Genomic DNA, 15,865 nt, shown 5'->3' with positions numbered 1-15,865 from the left:
AGGAAGACGGGTATGTGTCGCTGAGATGTGTGGCAGGATTCATGGTCCATTAATCACATTGCTCGGAAAAGCTGAAGTGCTACTTTCTATGAAACCTCTGTTTCAAAATGACTAGTCATCCATACGTTTGCCGTCCTTTAATTATGACTGAAAAATGAAATGCATTCACTTCATCGTATTATTATTTGTGTTAAAAGGAGGAGATGCTGGATTCAGAGTTTATCCTTTGCTTGGTAAATACAAAGTTTCCTATCTCAGGTCTAAACTTGCCTTTAGATTTGAAAAATGAAATTCTAGAACCTACCAGCTTTTATGAAATTTCTTAAAACAGAACATCTATAACTAAACATGGGACTTTGCATCACTGATTGCTGACTTGAATTCTTAAAACAAACCAATGAGGTAAGGTATATATATATATAATTAGCCCATTCTTTAAGAGATCAGACAGCTGCCACACAACAGATACAGGACAATATGGGGCGAGAGGGTGGCTGTGTGCCAGGTCTCGGTGGAGCCCCTGGGACGTGCACCGCCAAGAGTGGGTCCTCGGCTTCACGCAGGAAAGAATTCAACAGCCACGGCTGAGGAAAGGTAGATTAACCTGGAGGGACACATACTCCACAGACAGAGCGCAGCCCGTCTCACTCAGAAGGGAAAGCAGCCACGAGGTGCGGGGTTGTTAGTCTTTATGGGGTGGGTAACTTCATGTGCTAACGAGCGGGAGGGTTATTCCAACTACTTTGGGAAGGGGCTGGGATGCCCAGAATTGGGCCATCCCCCACTTTTTGACCTTTTATGATCAGCCTTCAAACTGTCAGGGCACCTGTGGGAGTGCCATTTAGCCTGCTGTTATATTACATGAGGACACACTGAAGCTCAAGGTCTACTGGGCGTTGAACCTTCCACCATCTTGGTGCTAATTACTGTGTCATTCTTTCAATGGCTGTGCCCTGCCCCCTTCCCTCCTGTCTCTAGAAGGCCTTTATCGCTTAGATAAGTGTCACACGCATAATTAATTACTGTCAGCCACAGGGGAACGCGGGTCCTGACCCTTGTAACAGTTGACCTGCTCTCATTTTCTGAAGCAAGTGAATACAATCCATGGATACATTTCTTTATTGGTTTCGATCTTTTAAGATATAATTTAAATGTTTAAAAAATATGGAATTCAATGGTTCTGCCTAGGAACACGCTCACACACACACACACACACACACACACACACACACACACAGAGCTTTCTACCTACTGGTAAAGCCAGATTTATGCTTTGGATGTTTCCTAGAATGTTTAATGTCTCTAAGGAAGCATTCATAGGAGAGCAGTTCGCCGAGTACTCGCTCTGCTGTTTATGGATCGTGCGTTCCAGCGTGCTTCCCAGTTGGACAGGGTCAGTGGTCCTCCCACAACGCTCCCACAGGCTGCTCTGGTTTCTGACAGTTTGTGATCTTGACAGGAGTGCTCTGCCACCAACACTGTAAAGGGTGGTGTTTTCCCCAATTATTAGGAAAAACACATTGCCTCTGTTAGGTTTAATTTTCTTACACTTTTGGTACCCATTATTTAATATCAGCTGGCATCTAACCTGGCACAAATTATATATTAGAGTTACTCCAGGTTTACTCCATCAATGGTTTTTGTACTTTTCAAAGAATATTTTTAGAATTGAGCAGGGCCTGTGTGGTAGAATTCATTATTTTATACCCTCAAACACATAACTTAATAATTTGCATTTAGTGGAAGTTCATTTCATGAAGAACTATGCATGGAAACATAAATAGGCAATTATAATTCATTGTAGTAGGTAGAATTAACAGATGATTTTGGAATGGGGAAGGAATGCAGACAAAATACAGTGTAGGTATAACTTAAATTCAACACTTTACAGCAGATATGGTTTTAAAATAATAATAATTCTGTGGATTCATAAACATATTGGCCCAGATCAGTGTCTGTAGCAACTCCAGGTAGCTGGAAGATTCCTGGGGTGTCCAATGTGGGTATTCCAGGACATGATCTGGAGAGATCCTTTTGCTCCCCAAGCTACTGAGAACCCACATGACAATAATGTCACTTAAAGAGACATGGAAAGCTCCTGAAATGATGGCAAACATAACACAGAAGGATGGAAAGAAATGTGTAGAAAGAACCAGAAAGCAGACCAAGAAGGCTGAGAAGCTCCAATGATTGTTTCTATCTTTGTTCATCCACTTCTTTCAAAATGGCATCTTTCTCTTACTGCCCCCTGTCCTGAAATATTCTTCAGAATCCTTACACTGCTGCTGATTTTGGAAGCCCACGCCCCACTGAAAGACAGAAAGGGGTCCCTTCTGGAGCCGAGGAACTGCTGAGGTCCATCTGCAACTTTTTTTTGATGGATCATTGGTTGCCCAAGTCAGAAACAGAGAGGCAGAGCAGGGCGGGTTCTTGGTAAGACAAAGTTGCCCATGCATGGTCTGTAAAAATATTTCCTGCCCTTTGTTTTCCAAATTAATGCCAATTCATTCTTTTTTTTCTCATAAACAAGTGAAAGTTGCTTTCTTCCCCTTCCCTCCAGCTCGGTGTCTGACCATTACTGGTAGAGAATTTGCATTTTAAATTTGGTCTGTAAAATATGGTTTCTAATAACCATTTTCCTTTGCAAACCAAATTGTGTCCATGTGGCTGTGAACCAAAGGCGTGGCCATTTTACATTTCTGGACCTCAGTATTATTATTGACTTGGGCTTATTTACATAATGGGTTTTAAGTCATTTAAACGTAGGTTTGTGTGATCAGTTTCCTGGTCGCAAAGCACTGCTTATTTAGAGCAAAGCTATTCTGTTGGAAGCCTTTCTGAAAATTTTCCTAGTGGTCAGTTGAATATATAATTTTATTTTCTTCTAAAAACATGGTAGGTGTCTAGACAAAAGCACGCTCTCATGCGTCTCTTCTATTTCTTGGTTTTAACGTGTGCAGAATGGCTCGCAGCTCAGCACCTACGTCTCCCTTCCACCCCAAGAACATATGTGTCAATTACTCTTAATTTAAAAAAAATCCTATAGTATCTCTTCTGAACATGTGACCTGGACATTGGTGATGATTCCTTGGAGGATGAAAAGATTTCTAATGGTGAGACCATCATTCGGTCTCCAGCATGTGAACCCATCCTGCAGCATCCTCTGCAGAGCTTATAGAGGTACTTTGCAGATGTATTGGTACCCTGCTGCCCATATCCCCTTGCACACTCAGGTCCCGTCTGTAGTCTTCTTTATTCAGCATGAAGATGTTACGCTGGGAGAAACTGCAAGGTGCCTTCCTTGGAGAGATTGACATTTAAAGGAATTAGAATTTTCTTCCTTAACAGTGACCAGACCTCCAAGCAGAGGCTCTTTTGATGTGCCATCTGGAATTATTCAAACATCTGTAATCTAAAGGGGCCCCGGGAGCTTCTTGCAGATGTTGGAGGGTCTCTGTGGAAGGCTTCATACCCTGTAGGCGCTAGCCTGTCATCTTTAAAGCATGGTGGGCAGGCGGGCAAGACAGACTCAGTGTCACACCTGCTCAGCACTGCACTGGCCACCTGCTGTTACCTAAGCCAAGGGATACAGGAAGCGAGGCGGCAGAGACGGCAGCAGATTCCACACGGCATCCTGATTAAGTCCTCCTATGAGCATGTCTGTGATGCATGCATGCCATGCAGGGAAAATGTGCACCGCAGGGGAAAAGCGTTCACTGTCTGCGTAGTACAACTTTCCGAGTAATCTGACTTTGCTATATTTTCTTGGGTTGGTCCCATTATCATTATGCAGTTATCTTTCTTTGTCTCTTATTAACAATCTTTGTTTTAAAGACCATTTTGTCTGATATAAGTATCGCTATTCCGGCTTTGTGTTTCTTTTTGCATGGAGTATTTTTTTTCCGTCCACTCACTTTCAGTCTGTGTGTGTCTTTATAGATGAAATTAGCCTTTTGTAGACGACATATATATGGGTCTTGTTTTTTTAATCCATTTGGCCATTCCAATGTCTTTTAATTGGAGCATGTAGTCTATTTAAATTTAAATTAATTGTTGATAGGGATGTATTTATTGCCATTTTGTTAATTATTTGGGGATTGTTTTGTAGCCCTTTTTTGTTTCTTCTTTTTCTCTCCTCCCTTATGATTTGAAAACTATCTTTAGTGTCATGTTTGGATTCCCTTCTTTTTCTGTGTATGTGTCTAATAAAGATATTTTGTTTGTGGTTATCGTGAGGTTTATGTATAGCAATCTACATATGTATACATGTTATTATTTTAATCTACTGATCTCATAAGTTCGCATGCATTTTAACAACCCTGAATTTTCACTACCCCTCCCTCCTGCATTTAATGCTTTCAACATCCTATTTTACATCTTTTTGTTTTGTGCATCTCTTAAATATTTACTGTGGATATAGATGAGTTTTACTACTTTTGTTTTTTGAGCTTTATTAGTGGTTAACCTACTACCTTTGGTGCATAATCACCATTATTAATTAGATATTTTTTCCTTTTTGCAATTCTCATATTTATAGTTGTGGCTTTTTCTTTTCCACTTAGAGAAGTCTCTTTAACATTTCTTGTAAAGCTGGTTTCATGTTGCTGTCTAGCTTTTGCTTATCAGTAAAACTCTTGATCTCTCCTTCAAATCTTAATGATAATCTTAATGATAATCTTAATATTCTTGGTTATATGTTTTCTCCTTTCATCACTTTGAATGTATTGCACTGCTCTCTTCTGGCCTCAGAATTTTTGCTGAAAAGTCAGCTTATAGTCTTATGGGACTTCCCATATTTAATATTCTCTCTTTATCTTTAATTTTTCCACCTTAATTAAAATGTGTCTTGATGTGATCCTCTTTGGTTTGATCATCTTTTGGGCTGTCTTGTGTTTCCTGGATCTGGATGTCAGTTTGCTTTCCTAGGTTAGTGATGTCTTCAGCTATTATGTCCTCAGAGATATTCGCTGCCCCTTTCTCTCTCTTTTCTCCTCCTGGGACCCCCTATAATGTGAATATTAGTATAGTTAATGTTGTCTCAGGGGTCTCTTAAACTGTCATTTTGTTTTTTAATTCTTTTTCTGTTCAGCTTGAGTGGTTTCCACTACTCTGTCTTCCAGTTGGCTAATCTGTTCCTCTGTGTCTTCTAATCTACTGTCAATTCCTTCTAGTGTATTTTTTATTTCAGTGATTGCATTCTTCAGCTCCATTTGGTTTTTCTTTATATCTTCTAACTCTATGTTAGACACTTCTAACTGCTCACTATGTTTATTCATTTTTCTCCCAAGTTTTTGCATCTTTACAATCATTACATTGAACTCATTAGGTAGACTGCCTGTCCCCACTTATTTCTTCTTACTGGTTTTCTCCCTTGTTCCATCATTTTGAACATATTACTCTGTCACCTAATTTTCCTAAGTTTCTGTTTTTATTTCTAAGTATTCTGTATGTTGGTTACATTTCCCAATCTTGGAGAGTTGGCGTTATGTAGGACATGTCCTATGGGGCCCAGTGGCACACTCCTCTCTGGTCAGCAGAGCAATAAGCTCCAGGAGTGTTCTCCACATGGGCTGTGTGGGCCCTTCTGTTTTGCCAGGCTGACTTCTGCGGGTGTGCTGGTAGGCATGGCTGGCCCCCGGTCTGATTAGTTGCCAGGTCCCACCTGGTGTGGAAGCTGCTGGCCACTGGTGGGTGGGGATGGCTCCTGGCAAGGCTACCTGCATGGCCTGCAGATTCTGAGCAGACAGTCATACGTTCCTGAGAGTAAGACTCACTGGCTTTCCAAGCCAAACATTCTGGGGGCTCATCTTCCTGGTGCAGGACCCTTAAGCTGGGGAGCCTGATGTGGGGCTCAGATCCCTCACTCTTTGGAAAGAATCTTTGCAATACAATGACTCTCCAGTTTGTGGGTGGCCTAACTGGGGGTGCGGGTCTTAACTTACTATTTGCCCTTCTCACCCATTTTCTTGTAGTTCCTTCATCGCGTCGTTTCTTCCTACTAGTCTTCAGATTGCTCTCACTGTTGGCTTCTGTAAATAATTGTAATTTTGGTGCCTTTGGGAGGAGGTAAGCCCATGGTCTTCCTGCTATGTCATCTTGGCCTCTCTTGTTCTGCAATCTCTTCTTTGATTCAATATTTGAAATACACTTTTTGTTTTTGATATACGCATTCTTTACATAGATATAACAAAATTTAAAGTTTTTCCGTATTAGCTAGGTTTCAAAATTTTTTGGAATTCATGAATTAATAAGCAGATTATTTACAGTTTTTATTTAGTGCTATTCTCCACTCACGGGGCACTCTAAAGTTTGCATTATTTGGGTCAGGGAAAGCAGCACTGAAATGGTAAACTCAGATTCAGAAGCAAAGACAACATGTGCATTTCTGAATAGCGCGACCACCCTCATTAACTATTGGACTGGGTCGTAGGTTATGGAATGCATTCAGCTGGCTGTGTTAATTACAGCTTGGCCTATTTTACTTTTTAATGAATGGTTTATTCCAACATCTTAAATACTTTCTTTACTTCTGGAGTGTGAGTTGTAAAGGACTGTGATTTCTAATTAAGCTCCCAAACATTAACTGCTCTTATAAATTATTTATAGTATGCCTGTTGGATGCAATCCGGATTAATGAGACTTTAGGAAAACTCCAAACCCTTGAACAATATTGTTTCCAGTCATCTGAGATCTGGGTTAGGCCAACAGAGATGCTGTGCTCAGATAACAGTCGCAGCATCTGGAGTCAACAGGTCCAAAATAACTTGCCTACCGGACTCTGGTTTTCATTTTAGATTCTGCTTCTCCTTCTAATTTTTCTTCACTGAATCCCCCTCATGTAACTGCTGATTGTCAGAGGTCCTCGGTGCCACTTCTGAATTTTCTCTTGTAACTGTATTCTCTCTGTGGGTAAGTTATCTAGTCCACTGCCTCAAAAAATTCAATTTGAGCTTCTCCAGACAAGCGTGTTCATTGGTGTGTCAAACAGATAGCTTCACGGTAACCAAATAGAACTCTTGGTTTCCTTTTCCCCCTCTCCTGGCTTCCTCAGTATTTTATACATGAGTCAATGCCACTGCATCTACAGAGTTACTCCAATCTAATACTTATATCATTCTTCTTTTGCCTCAAGTGTTTGGCTCACTGTTGCTACTAGAACGGCACATAAGAGATGCTCAACTCTCTATCACTAAAACATCTGATGGCACGTATTCCCTAAAAAGACAGGAAAGATGAGGGTCCTGCCCTCCATGATGGGACATGGTAGGACTATCCTTTGATCTGAGATGGGATGTTTCTTTTTGTAAAAGTTGGGAAAAGGGAGAAGAAAGTAAGTACACACATAGATGTGTTGATGTGCTGCTTGAAAGATAACAAATTTTCTGATGTCTTCTTTCAATAAACCGTGGACCAAGAACAGCTCGTGTAGGTAAAAGTGACTTTGGGTTGGGATAGTTGAAAAAAATTAGACATCACGTCAAAGTGTCTTCCCTACTAATGGAGGACAAAGCTTACTAGAGTGACATAGTAGGACTGGGGGGCACTTCTGAGTGCTCATTTGAGACAGTTGTGAATTGATTACATTGCCGTCACTCAGCTCTTCTAATTTCATCCAGTAAAATTCAGCTGCTCGGAGCTGGCATGAGGTAGTTGGCTAAGTTTATTTTGATAGACATTCTTGGAATGAAAACTAGAGGTCATCGCAACTTCTGTCTCTCTGTTCAAGGGTTTCTTGGAACCATGTCGATGTGGACAGTGGAATAATGGAGTCATGTTAATGTAGACAGTAGGCTGGGATGGGTGACTGATCTTGGTTTTCAGGTGTGGTGCTTCCAAAGAGGTGACACTTCAGTTAGGGAGGATAAAGCAAGTCCTATCACTGCTATGCCCACCTCTATCAACAGGGTTTCCAGGCAGATTTATAACTTGAAAGGATTCTTGGGAAAATGTCCTTCCTTCAGCACAGCAGAGGGAGCCCAGGCCATCCCCCTTACAATCACTCAGTGGCAATCTGATATGAGGCTTGGGGACCATGTCTCCCCATCATCTGCATCAGCTCTCTCCCTCATATCAATCTTGAAATCCATGTAACCTCAAGCCCTCTCTTCTGAATTTGATTTCTAATCCTTGATTCACAATAAATATATAAATGAACAACCAGAGATTACCAGACATATGTAGAAAAGATGAAGGAGAAATACAAAGGTAAAGAAAGTTAAACAAAAATTAATCCTCTAAGGAAAAATCAATAATTCAAGCAACAGAAAGAATTATGTTATTAAAAATTCTAATTCCTATCCTCAAAGTGATTCAAGGAAATGTTGCATATATAAAATCCTTTCCCAGACAAGATATTAAGAAGATGAAAAGGATTAGAAAATTGAAATTACACTTGGAAAATATTTTTAAATTCACTAGCTCAGCTGGAGGATAAAGTTGGGTCAACTGCCCAGTTTGTCTCATTGTCAACAAAAGCAGTAAAAGACCAAACCTGGAAAACATGAGATCAATTTACGAGCAGCCAACTGGAGAATGACACTAGCCATTCAGCACTATGAAGACTGAGTCACTAGCCACTGTCGCCCAACCTTCAACACACCCTGAAAGGAGTTCAGGGTGGAGAAGAGGAACGTGAGGCGCTCTGTGCTTTGGTCAAAGTGGCAGAACAGGGCTTCAGACAGGTATTTTCAGGAGAACATTTTATGAACCCAGTTTCTCGCATCTTCCCATGCTTAGAAAAACGCTGCAACCATTAACTAAGACGTCTGGGCCTCGTGACCAGCAGCAACCTTCTACAAAGATGTGTTCTTGATCGCACATCCCTCTTCTCCAAAATCACATACGTGCTGACCCCTCCCACTGCCTCTTTGGAGCAGCTCCTCTGAGCTATCTGGGAGGCTACCTCCTGGGCTATAGTCCTCAGTATTTCCTCAATAAAACCCAAACTCACAGCTGTCATATTGTGTGTTTTTATTTCAGTTGATGGAGGTGACAGCGTTAAATCTGTAAGTCCTGCCCTCTGGATACCAGTGATAGCTGAGGAATTCCCAGTCTTTTTGTGTGCTGAGAAATGGCCAACCACAAAGAACGGCCTACCCTTCCGTATCTACCTCTCAGAGGAATGAATGAAAAAACCTTTCACATCTCATTGCTGTTGTTTTGAAATCTCAGCATCCTCAAAACATTTCAAAACAAAGATCCGTGAAGATTAGATGGGCCCTGGGAAGAGCATCTTTAAAAATTAAGTGGCTCATATATAACAGAAAATGGGATTGAGAGGCTGAACAATTTTGATGATGCGTTAAAACCTTAGTAAACTTCGTCAGCAAGAGAAAAAGAATAACAATTAGAAACCCCAGAGGAACAAAATCTGAAAGAGAAATAGTGGGCCAAATGTGATGCAGCTTAAACTGCAGTGCAGTTTTGAGTTAAGTAGCAGAAGATGAGAAGATCTAATTTACCTCAGTGCTAGAAGCATTTTTCTCTGAATAGCTCATGAATCATGACCTTCGATTTGATGAGACTTTGTAGCAAACAATATTTACATGCAGTTGTGATGCTGACAAATTGGACTGGATCAAAAAAAAAAAAAAATCACCCGTATGCTGATAAAATAATTTTAAAGACTTTATGGAAAAATGTAAGATAGAGCTGAAAAAAAGTTGGAACATGCAGAGCAAGAAAAGGAAGAAGTTATAAGAACACTTGTGTTATTTCTCATCCCGCTTTCTAGGATTCCAGAGGATGAGAGATGAGAAAAACAGACACGTTTATTCCTTAACGTTATAAAAATACACAGTATAAATGTGTAATAAGGAATTTGGCCCCTCTCAAAGAAAGGGATGGCCTTTGTTCTCTGCTAAATTTTAAAGTCTAATAATTTCCTGAGTGATGGGAGCATTTTGGTTATTCGTGGTAGCCTCCTGGAGCCACATTTGATAGTTTTTGCTAACAAGGTGATTCAGGGTGGATCCCTTGGGCCCTGAGATAAAATTTGACATCCAGGGAGGGGAAAGGGGGCTAGGGACTGAGTACAACCACACGGGCAGTGAATCAATCAACTGTGCCTGTCATAAAACCTCAATAGAAACTCTGGACTCCAAGTCTGGGAGCACTTCCCTGGTTGGTGATATTCTCTGTGCATTTGTCCCCATTGTTGGCTGGTGGTGGTGGTTGGGGGGTGTGTGTCTTGCCATCCATGACTCTGTAGGGGATTATGGAGGGAGTTACGGTGTCCTGGGAAACTCTGCATTTGGACCCCTCTCAGATGCTGCACCATGCATCTCTCCCTTTGGCTGATTTTAATTTGTTATCTTTTTGCTACAATAAAATTTTATTCTGAAGTATAGTGCTTTTTTAAGTTCTGTGAGTCACGTTAGTGAATTATCAAACCTGAAGGTGATCATAGGGATCCCTAAGTTTGTAACAAGCTGCTGTGACGAGAGGGCGGTCCTGGGTGTGCACTGAAGTGAGGGTGTCTAAAGTCTTGGACGTGACACTGAGCACGTCCCCCATTTCTTGTTTGTAGGGAATGGGCTTCATTCAACTCCCTAAGACCTTCCCTGGGTTCCAAGGGGCAGATCCAAGCAGAGAGGTAACCAGGAAAGTAAGGAGACGCAGAGACAAAGGGGAACAAGCCACGGAACAGCAGCGCAGCCCTGGGGCGGGGTCCTGACTCCTGCTGAAGGAAGATGCATACTGGTGTCTTTGAGGCTTTTCTGCAGGCGCTAAGGCCCCCACCCAGCTGGAGGATGGCAGCTTCAGGCTGAGCACAAGATTTCTAGAAAAATGCCCTGTTACCTCACTGCCAACCAATCAGAAGAAAGTCACACACTCTGCTGCCCTCACCCCAAACTTTGCCTATAAAACCTTTCCCCTGGCAGCCATGGGATAGTTCAGGGGCCTTGAGCACGAGTTACCTGCTCTCCTTGTTTGGCCCTGCAATAAACCTTTCTCTGCCCCAAGCTCCATCATTTCAGTCCGCTTGGCTTCACTGTGCAGTCCGGGTACAGGGACCTGTGTTCTGTAACAGACAGACTTGGCACTCTGGAAGACTGTGCCTTACCCCTGAGTTTGGTTAACTCTGGGTAGTAACTGTGGGGTCCACAGACGTTGGGCAGATTCCTACTCTGAGACCCCTCAGGTGTCCAGTTGCTGCCTTTAAAATAAAACAGAGAACAGTTCTTCCCTAAATACATACCTCCCTTACCTGAGATAATGATCGTCTATTCAACACCTGGACGCCTGACCACCAGAACCAGTGACAGCCCCCTACAGAGTCCTGTGGCCCTGCACTTTCACATTTCCCTCCCTCCCCTGGTACCTCAACATCAACCAGAGAATTGCTCACAAATGCAGCCCTCAACCCACTGTGTTCACCAACCCCTTGCCCATAAAAGATCTCAGCAACCGATCCTTGGGGCTCCCACTGGCACGTCTCATCTGTGTGGCCTGCTGCTGTCTGTGGCAGGGTAACTCTCATACACTTTTCCTTCCACTTTGCCTCTGATAAATTCTCTTACCGCCTGTGACAACAGCCTGCCTTGTCCTGTGACAATAACTAAAAAGAAAATAAAATTCTCAAAAATTACGAGAGAAGATTCAGTATTATCTAAAGAAAGCAGTCAAGAAATAGTGAAAGAAACAAATTATTTTCCTTTGTTTATATTAATTTGTTCATTTGATTATATGTAATCACTAGAAGACCTATGCTTTACAGGATGCAAAATGGTTTTAAAGGACAATTTAAAAACAAAAAAGGGTAAAAAGGCAAAATTGTATATCTAGTGAAGGTATGAAATAAGTGTGTTAAAGATCTTATTTAACTTATTATTGATGAGATAAATTAGAAAGATGTTACAACTGGTTCAACGGAGAATCCCAAAATAGATTCATACGCCAGGAATACGGAAATACATTTTTTAGTGGAGGCAGAAATGTTTTTTTCCATTTTAGGGTCGAGAAAAGAATTTTCCCTCTAACCTTCTAGGTTCTTGACTAAACTTCTCCCCCCCCCCCCCCGTAAAAAGATTAATGGGAGAAAACCAAAGAGAAGTTTAATAATAAGTATATCTTCATACCCAGAAAATTTACTGAGCAATCCCCCCAAACTCAGTATCTCCCCCTAAAACAGTAACTCTCAGTTATTCAGAAAAACTGAGTAAATCCCAAATGACCAAGGTACCACCTAAAGTGCCATCTTCAGCTAAAGATCAAAGATGTTGGGGGGAGGGGGGCCAGATGAGGGCATCAGGCAAAGCGCAGTGAATAACGGCATGGTTGTTATGCAGAGTTAAGTCCTTGCCTTCTCCATTGGTAAGAGTTTCTAGAGATTAGTTATCTTCCTCTTCCCATACAAATGGAGATTTCCTTTGTAAATTTAAATGCCTCCTAGAAAGGGTAACTTCTACCAAGTTTTCAAAGCTTTTCCTGTCTTCTCCGTAGTTTTTAAGAAATAATCAGCTCAAGATAAACCTTCTGCCAAAGAGACATATTTTGGGAGTGGTATATTTTGCTACCCTTCGCCACCATGGGGTGGTCAATTGAAACTCCACCTTAAAAAGCTTATTTGCATGTCTATAGACAAGAATTATTTCGCATGGCTATCATATCTAAAACTTTCAGAGTTGCTAAATAGCTGAAAGGCAATAAAAGGGTCAGAGCAAGCAAAAAATCTGTCACATAACCTGGGAATTTGTGCTCTAAACAACGCATAATTTTCCAATGAAGCACAAATTTTTACCATAATGGGTACATCTGGCTGGAAGAACATAGAGCAGGAATTTATGAGCTCGGGGAATTTCTCTTCATTATAAGCATAGCAGTTCTATTTTATTTTTTTATGTGTTGTTGTGAAAACATTTGGTGTGAAAAGCCTTAGTACAAAAAAATATGAAATAATGGAAACCTTATCTCAGTTTTTGCAGCTAAAAGGTTTAGTGTAGAAACAGGTAAACTTAATTTTTACAAGCCCCCTAAACTGTAATTTGGGTATCTATTCCTGAGCAATTAAGAATAGAGGGAAAATCATAAACAAAACAAGGCATCTTAAAATCATTCCATCTTGTGTGCCCTTGCTTTTTTTTGAATCTCCTGGTCATACCGAACAACTGTGTTTGTGAGCTTTAACCTCAGTAATTAAACAACCCAGCTGACCCAAAGAAAAACAACGAATCTCTTCCAAAGCAGTGACAACCTTGCAGCTGAGCCCTTGAAGTGTCATTAGAAACGGCGACAAAGCAAGGAAAAGACGAGCTCAAGCAATTACAAGTTAGAGATTGGGATTCACTGGAGCTTAATTTCATTTACCAATGCCTTTTTCTACTCTAATATTCCTCTCCAGGCCACAGATGACTATTTTGTGTTTGAGATAATACGAGGACAGCTTTGACTATTGCCTGGCAAGACATTCTGTAAAGTATAATGAGCAGTCCTGATTATTTTTTTCGAGTAATTAAATAAATAAGAAGAGCTATGGGACCTTAACTCTAAATATAGCATTGGAAATGCAGTCCAGTGAACTCAGCAAATTGTTTATTGCCGTCTGCTCCTGAAATGGCTGCTTCTCTTGTCCCCTAAGAGATTTTCAGCAGGATCTCAGATTGATGCTCAGTGCTCTGTTAAAAAGCATGACAGCAGACCCCCAAATGGAGTCGCCAGTGCTAAGCCCCGTGTCATCAAGCCAAGACTTAATTACAGTTTCAGGTCTCCCAGAAATAGAGTCTTAAACCAGTCAATCAGGAACTACCTGTAAGCACCAGTCAGCGTGGGGCCAACTGGTGGCCTTCAAAGTCCAGTGACTCCCATTCCTGGGCTCTCAGATGTGCCTGCCTACAATCCCTCAAAAGATAAAGTACATTCTTTACCAGGCGTGTTTGCCCTAACAGACTAATAGCCCTAGGTAATGCCCAATCTCCAGACAGCTCAAGCTGGCTTGTTTCAGCCCACATCTCCACCTTTTCAGAGTCGTAAATCCCACCCCTCTTTTATGGACCCTAAACTTCTTACCTCACCTACAACCAATCAAAAACTTGCGCATGAGCTGATCACAGAGCCCCCAACCCACTGTGTTCACCATCTCCTCGTCTCCATAAGAGGCCTCAGCTACCAACCCCCATTGCTCGCACAGGCACTGCTCATCTGTGTGGCCCACCGCATAATCTATTAAACTCCTTTTCTATTTTCATTCTTTGTCTGTGGTAAATCATTTTACTATCTGAGACACAGCCCGCTGAACCCCACAACAGTTAGGTAATCTACCAGAGAGCCCCCCCTTGCCATCCCCTAAAGGAAACTAATCTTGCAATAATAAGCCTGCCTTTCTGCCTATTACAACTTCCTTATTTCCATTGCCTTCTGCCTATGAAAGTCTCTCATTTTGTACCGCTCCTGCGAGTCCCTTTCTGTCTGCTAGATTGGATGTGTAAGCCGTTGTTTGTAGGAAGCCCCTTTTGCTTTGTCACTGTCCCAAAGCTACGCTGTAACTAACTTATAAACCAGGCACCCCCATGCCCTACTCATCTCTGGCCCAACCACAACGTTCAGATCTTTTGATCACACAACACTTTGCCTAACCTGTTGGTTCCTTCCATAGATCAAAGAAGTAAAAATGAAAAATAAGTAACAGATGAACAGATCTCCTCCCAAGCTCCCCTTTCAGTCTTCTGATGAACAAACTGCGTGAAGAAGACACAGCGCGTGAAGGAAGGTCACAAGAAGTCGACAAGCCTGCATGCGATGGGGGATGGTGACTCTGACCCCTTTCAAACTTCCATGGCTGGGCAGAATCTTTGGAGTTGGTTTTTGGGGGACACGAGTCCACCTTCTCTCCCAGATTGCTGGCATTCCGACTAAAAGCGACCTCCCTTCCCACCAACAACTGCCTCTCGGTATTGATTTTTGAGTGGTGAGCTGCTGGGCCTGAATTCGGTAACAGATGCTGCCTGAGCCAAGTGGATTTTTGTTCAAATAAAGTCAACTTTGTAAACGTGTCTCAGTTAAGTTAAACTGAATTTAACTCAAGTTAAAAGTTTTAACAGTTTCTAACACCAAATTTAAGTCAGTGGTGAGGGACAAGCCACAGGTTCACGTTAATGGCTAAGGTCACTTAAGCTTTAGGCTGTCAGTTGAACCAGCCTGACCCAGGGCCTGTATCTAAACCTCTACCATCTGCCTCACAGAGGACCCCAAAGGGCTCCATAAAACCGGGACCTGCCTCACCCGTAGTCCAGTGTGAGTGAAAAACGTTGCCTGCCGTATCAGTAAACAAAGGATGTTGCAGCCATCAAGCCAATACATCCACCCCTGTGGGTGTGCCCTGTGAGAACTCAGGATGGAGACAAACGGGCTGCCCACGGCCAAGCTCTCAGCCACTGCAGCTGCCCCCAGTGGTGCACCCGGAGGGGACTCAGGAAGTGGAAAAACAGGATACGGGCCCTAGAGAGCTAAGAAGCATATCAAAGGAAGGATTTCAATGAACCCAGACTCTTGTATCTTCCCATATATAGAAAAACACCAAATTCCTTAACTTGAGATAGCTGGTTTTCTTTAATAAACAGTAATCTTTTGATGTTCTGACTACCTGGTCTTTGCTGCAAAAAACCCTTTATATCTCTGGCTCCTCTCCTACCTCTTTGGAGCAGCCCCTTAGAGTGTCTGAGAGGCTTGAAGTCCTCAGAAAATCCACAAAATAAAACACAATTCTCAGCTTTTAGGTTGTGTGGGTTTTTTCAGTTGACGCCAGCTAGCAAAAGCCACAGCCACATTAATTGCTCCCTCCTGTCCATTCCGGCCCCAGAACAATTTTTTTTACTTGTCTGCTTTCTTTTTCCTTTTATCTTCTTTCACCTCACTTAGGTAGAGCGGA

Source organism: Camelus ferus, chromosome 31 (genome assembly GCF_009834535.1).
Source record: "Camelus ferus isolate YT-003-E chromosome 31, BCGSAC_Cfer_1.0, whole genome shotgun sequence".
NCBI classification, from domain to species: Eukaryota; Metazoa; Chordata; class Mammalia; order Artiodactyla; family Camelidae; genus Camelus; species Camelus ferus.
Note: the sequence above shows the minus strand (reverse complement) of the source record.